Below are 6972 nucleotides of genomic sequence, written 5' to 3' on the forward strand. Positions count from 1 at the left end.
TTTTTCCTAAAATCTTTTAACATTTTTTAAAATCTCTCAACATCAAGGAAAAAAATTCTCACCAATGGACTGATAGGCTATGTCATAACATATGGAGAAAAGATTGAAATTGCCAACCATTTTCTTTTAGTGGATCCACAATCAACACCCTTGGTTCCAGGAGTCAGGATATCAGGAGACTTACTGCATTGGGGAAAGTCTGTAGTCAGGAACCTCTCCAAATTACTGAAGAGCAGTGATGTAAGGTGACTGTTGTCTTTTCAGTCACTTGCTGTGCATCTGAGAGCTAGAGTCAATAAGGATGACAGAAGAAGAATTGATGGGGTTGAACTGTAGTGTTGGAGAAGAGTACTGAATATCCTTTGGACTACTGAAAGAACAGATAAGTCTTGGAGAAAGGACAGCCAGAGTACTTCTTGGAGGCAAAGGTGACAAAGTTTCATCTCGTATACTTTGGACATTTTATTAGAAGAGAATATTCCTTGGAGAGAGACACCATGCTTGGAAAGGTGAAAGGTTGACCAAGTACAGGAAGACCCTTAGCCAGATGGATTGACAACAATCTGGGGCAATGAGCTCAAATGTGTTGGAAATGATGAGGATGGCACAGGATAGGACAGGTTTCAGAACATTTCATAGATACTTGACTCAGCAGCACCTAACTACAGCAGCATAACAGGTTTTTTTCCTTTACCAAATTATTTAGTATGAAGATAGCTATAGTTTACCTTCTGTTGTGTCATTGTGTTAGAACCTACTCATAGCTGATTCTCTAGTGTATTTTCAGGTGCTGTAAGTCACATGGGAAGAGATTGCCCATCTTTCTTCCATGGAACAGCTGTGGGATTCAAACTGCATACCTTTGTGTTGGCAACACAGTTCCTTGCCCCTAAGCCACCAGAATTCCTGAGCTATCTTTAATACTAAGATAACTTTGTAAAGATTAAAACAAAAAAAAGTGGGAGCTCCAGTGGCTTATTATGGAGGCGTGGTGACTTGTTAATAGGTGCCGTCCAGTTGAATAGGACTCATAGCAATTCTGAACATCAGATCTGAACCCTGTTCAATCCTTTGCCATCCTCACTATCTCTGACACACTCGAACTTGTTAGTGCAGTCACTGTGCCAGTCCACTTAGTTGAGGGTCGTTGCTTCACTGTCCCTCCACCTTTCCAAGCATGACTGCCTTTCCAGTTAAGTGAGATGAGGCTTCTCCGGTGACTTGGTGGTAAGGAATTGCACTGCCAATCCAAAGGTTGTGGTTGTTGTATACTTTTGAGTTAGAACAGACCCATAGCTGATCCTCTGGGCTTTTCAGAGGCAATAAATTTTATGGGAGGAAGATTGCCCATCCTTCTTTCACAGAGCAGCTGGTGGGTTTGAACCATGTGCCTTTGGAGTTATAGTACAACTTTTTACCTCTTGGCCACCAGAGCTACCTAATAGTATGCAAGACCTTGGAGCCTAGATTTAAATCCCAGGTTTCCCATTACCAACGGTGTGATGTGCTAGTTGCTTAAATATTATGCCACAATTCTTTATTATGGGAGAAAGTGAAAAATGAAACCAAAGCCATTACCATAAGTAGAGTCCAACTCAGTGACAATAGAACTATGCCGTTGGGTTTCCAAAGCTACAGTCTTTACAGAAGCAGAGGAGTGTATCTTTTCTTCCATAGAAAAGGTAGTGAATTCTGACTGCTGACTTTTTGATTAGCAGCAGTGTATTTAACCACTGCACCACCACACCTTCTTGTTAGGGACAGAAGTGTAATAGTTTAAGAACATGGGAATGATGATAGTTCTTTTATCAGAGTTGTTAAGAATGTTAGGTGAGTTAACATTTGCAGAACAATTGGCATTGCTATACTTTTGATTTATAAAATATTTTAACAGATATCTCATTTAACCCAGGAGGCAGGCAAGCCAGGCTTGGCCTAGGGTTTAAGGCAGCAGGGGGCTCAAGCCCAAAAGGGGAAGAGGGGAGAGAAGGTGGTCATGTTCTTCTTAGGTTTGCTCCACCCAGGGCTGCTATGACCTGGTTGCCAGAGAGAGCATGGTGCTGTGTGTGCGGGTGTTGTGGCAGTTTTTGGACGTGAAGGACTACTCTGCCTCCAGGAGCCAGGCAAGCCAGGCTTGGCCTAGGGTTTAAGGCAGCAGGGGGCTTCAAGCCCAAAAGGGGAGAGGGGAGAAAAGGTGGCCATATTCTCCCAGGTTTGTTCCGCCCAGCGCTGCTATGACTGTGGTCACTTGTGGTTGCTGTGAGGCACAACACTGTGACACTGCTGTGTCAAATGCATTAGTGGTTGGCTACCCAATGCAGACAGAGAGTGGGGTGGAGCTCCCTGATTAAAACAAGCTTGGAAGAAGGAGTGGCAACCACTTCCAGGATAGCTTGCCTCCGGAAACCCTATGAACCTGGAGAGTGGATGAAAGGCACCCAAGTGTCGAGGACTCTCCTTCATAGGGTCGCTGTGAGTCGCCTGCGACTCAGTGGCACTTAACAACAACAGCAACAGCATCATAGTCTGTAGGGATTTGGACTGCTAACACAAAGGTCTTACTTCTCTGGTGGAATCCACCAGGGACTATAAAAGAGAAAGAGAGGTGATCTCCTTCCATGAAGTTGATAGCCTTTGAAAAGCTGTTAGAGGACCCAGCTATGAGTTGGTTCCAACTTGACAGCAGTGAAAATGAAAAGTGAATGATAAACACTACATAAGAAACTCTGGTGGCCTCATGTATAATGTGTTGTCCTGCTAACCAGTAGGGCGGCAGTTTCCGCGGGAAAGAGTTAAGAAGTCTCCTCTCTCTAAGATTTGTAGTCTGGGAAACTGAATGGTGGGTTGTTGTGAGATAGACTCACTGCCACTGGCAGTTTTGGTTTTGGTGTCTTACCTGACCTACAGATTTAGATATCCATCCACTCAGCATTTCTATTTGGTTGTATCATTTGGGGATAAAAATAAATGTGAAAAAGCTCAGTTTTTAGCTGCTGATTTCTTCAACCATACCCTTTTCAGTGTTATCTTTGTTGGCTTTCTCCTAGCCACAAAACTAGTCATACTATTAGTAGTTTAGATTTTTATGGAAATAAAGTAAATGTTAGACGGAGAGGAAGTTGGTTAGGATGACTACCTTAAATGAGTCAAGTCCTATGTAAGGGCTCTCGGATTCCTTAGCCAGAGCAGCTGTCCTGAAGTTCACTTTACATAGGGGCTTATTCTAAGAAGAGACGATTTTTTAACTAAGTAGCCTGTCTGCATTTAAAAGTAGTTTGAAACCATTATAGACAAAAATGTGCCTGACCCAAGCCATAGTATTTTCATATGCATGTGGGAGATAGAAACTGAATTAGGAAGACCAAATTAAAAAATGATTCCTTTGAATAGTATTGTTGGTAAAGAGTGTTCAGTACACTACGCAATGCCAATAGAACAATAAATCTTTGTCGAAGAAAGTGCAACCAGGGTGCTCCGTGAGAAAAGGATGGTGAAATTTGTCTCCCATACTTGGGCATGTTGTCAGGAGGTGCCAGTACTTGGACAGAGACATCATGCTGGGAAGGGTGGAGGCTCAGAAAAAAATAGGAAGGTTTCACCAAGATGAACTGATACAGTGACTGTAACAGTGGACTTGAGTATGAAAGAGATGGCCAGCATAGGGCAAAGTTTTGATTTGTTGTTCAAAGGTTTGGTATGAATTGTAGTATACTTGACAGTATCTGCTATGACAACAGCAAGATCTAGGAAAGATCTCTGTTATCCATTTCTAAGATTTCTAGGACACCTTGGTGGCACAGTGGTTAAGTGCTCTACTGTAAGTTAAAATGTTGGCAGTTGTCTGTTGGAGAAAGCAGTTCTGTTCTATCCCAGAGGGCCACTGTGAGTTGGAATTGACTTGATGACCATAAGCATATGTGTAACTTTATGGGCTCATTTTGCAGAAGTATGATTTTAGCATTTATTAAGTTCTTATACTGAGAGTATGGGTACCAAAGTGGAAATTGTTAATTGTTTTCAAGGGATTTACAAAATAGTGTGCAACCTTGAATAGTTCTGTGACTACATAAGTCAGTTACCTTTTTTGAGCCACCCAAACCAGAACAAAATTGAGTAAAATTTCTACATTTACCCTCTTTGTGACCCAGTTATTTACAGAGTAGTATTAGTTTCTCATTGTTTCCCTCTTTCAAACCATTCTTATATATTATTGTTAGATGCTATCCAGCTACCTAGAGCTCATAACAATCAACAGCACATCTGAACCTTGCCCTGTCTTACACCATCTTCACACTTTCTAATATGCTTGAGCCCATTGTTACAGTCACTGTGTCAGTCCATCTTGTTGAAGGTCATCTTTTCTTTCTCTCAGTCTCTACCTTTCCCAGCATGATGTCCTTTTCCAAGAACTGACTTCCTTCTGAAAACAAGCCCACAGTACATGTGATGAAGTTCTGCCTTCCTTGCCTCCATGGAGCACCCTGGCTGCACTTCCTCCAAGACATGCTTGTTTATTCTTTTGGTAGTCCATGAAATAGTTCATATTCTTCTCTAAAACCACAATTTAAAGGCATCAATTCTTCTGTCACTTTTATTGTTTGTCCAACTTTCAGATGCATAGGAAGCAATTGAAAATATCATGGCTTGGATCAGGCACACCTTACTCTTTAACTTGACATCCTTTTGTAATCCTTTCTCAAACTGACAGATTTTCCCAGTGCAACATGTGTTTTGATTTCTAGACTGCTGTTATCATGGTTGTTGATTATGAATCCAAATGAAATTAAATCCTTGACAAATTATTTTTTTTCCCTTCATCTGTCACTATGTTGCTTGTTGTTCCAGAGGTGAGGATTTTTGTTTTCTTAATGTTAAGATAGAATCATATTGAAGGCTGAAATCTTTGATCTGTATCAAGTCCTCTTCACTTTTAGCAAGCAAGGTTGTACCACTTGCATCCTTCAGGTTATTGAGATTATGTGTGTGTGTGTGTGTACACACACACACATATATAGTCATCATTGTTGATTACCTTCAAGTTGAAACTGACCCATAAATGACCCTCCAACGGCAAAAACAGTTAATTGCATGGAAAGTGATTGCTTTTCTTCCTCCTATGAATAAGAGCTGGTAGATTTGAACCATGTCTTTCTTTGCATTGGCAGCACAGTTCCTTAACACTAAGCCATCATAACATGTGCTCTCTCTCTCCTTTTATATGTGACATAGATTAATTTTTCTAGAAATAAAAACAAAAGCATCCTGATTGGATTATAAACCCCTTTTTTTTAATGTTTCTTGATTAAGACAAACATCTTGATTGGGATTTTAGTTTTTTAGGATGATTCTCTTTTATTATTCCACATTTTCAAAAAGAAGTCTAGATTTCAACTAACCTTCATTCTTCACTTCTCTTTACATTTGTTCTTTTGGCCACATACGAAATATTCAGTACTCTTAAAACAATTTACAGAGATCTGTGTGTAGTTTATTGGATGTTCTTCAACAATATTTTGCTTGCATGTGGTTTTAATGATATTGTTTGATAATTCTGCATTCCCTTGGATCACATTTCTTGGAAATGGGAACAAATATGGATCTCTTCCCTTCAGAAGTCTGTCTTCCAAATTTCCTGGCACAGACTGGTGAGCACAGCCAGGGCTACATCTGTTCCTTGGAACATGACAATCATTATCCCATCAATTCCTGAGGCCTTATTTTTTTGTCAGTGCTTTCAGTCAACTTGAACTTCTTCCTTTGTGACCTTTGACTCTTTATCATATGCTGCTTTCTGAAGTACTCTAGTATTGACCAATGTTTTGTTTTTTTTTTAATATATAATGACTCTGTTAATTCCCTTCACCTTCTTCTGATGTTTTTAGGATCATTCAAGATTTTTCCTTTAGTGTCTCTCAGTATTGCAACTCAAGGCTTGAATTTTTTGTTTGTTTGTTAGTTTTTTTATTAATACTATTAATTTAAATGAAAATTTACAGAGATTTTTTATTTCCATTCATTCATTGTTGTACTTTTCTCCCTGCCCACCCCTCCGCTCCAGTTACTTCTTCTCTTTGAAAAGTAAAAGAAAAATTCTTTCATTGTTATGCAGTCCCTCCCCCAAAGTGAATTTTTCAGTTTGAGAAATTCCAAACGAGTTCATTTTTATTCCAACAGATATGTCTTGGAGAAAGGGCAAAGAACATTCTTTGGAGACAAAGATGGTGAAGCTTGATTTCTTATGCTTTGGACATGTTGTTAGGAGAGAAGCTATTCCTTGGAAAGGGACATCTTGGGAGGGTCAGCGAAGGAAAGGAATCCCTCAGTGAGATGAATTGATAGTATCTGTGGCAGTGGACTCAAATGTGTCTAGGATGATAAGGATGGGGTAGGATATAAAATGTACTCCACTTCATGGCACTTAACAACAACGCCTACTTTATGTTCTTTTACTGGCAACTATAGTTCACAGTTATTCATTCATCACTCATTAGTTGTTGTTGAGTCAGAACCAATTCATAGCTGACTCTCCAGAGGGTTTTCAGAGGCTGTAAAAGCACAGAGGAGGTGATTTCCATCTTTTTTCTAGAGAGCAAGTAGAAAAATCCAGACTGGTTTTGAATTGGGAGCCTAACCTGAAAGAAAAACATCTTAATTTAATCTTTTTATTTGCATGTAAAAGTATACATTCCACTGTCTTCAAGTCAGTTCTGACTCATGTGCAATGTATTTTAACCTTATAGGACAGAATAAACCTGACTCAAAGGGTTTCCAATCTGAGGCTGTAAATATTTATGGAAAGTTATTGGCAGGTTCAGAGCACCAGCCTTTGGGTAGGAAGCCCAAGGCTTAATCCACTGTGCCACCACATCTCCTTCATGAGGGTGTCTTATTCATTGCCATAAAATTGAAACTAACCCTGTAGTGAATTTCTGAGTCTGTATATCGCATGGGAAGAGATTTTCTCCTGTAGTG

This window comes from Elephantulus edwardii, unplaced genomic scaffold (genome assembly GCF_000299155.1).
Source record: "Elephantulus edwardii isolate Elephantulus edwardi_28Jun2011 unplaced genomic scaffold, EleEdw1.0 scaffold00139, whole genome shotgun sequence".
Taxonomy (NCBI): domain Eukaryota; kingdom Metazoa; phylum Chordata; class Mammalia; order Macroscelidea; family Macroscelididae; genus Elephantulus; species Elephantulus edwardii.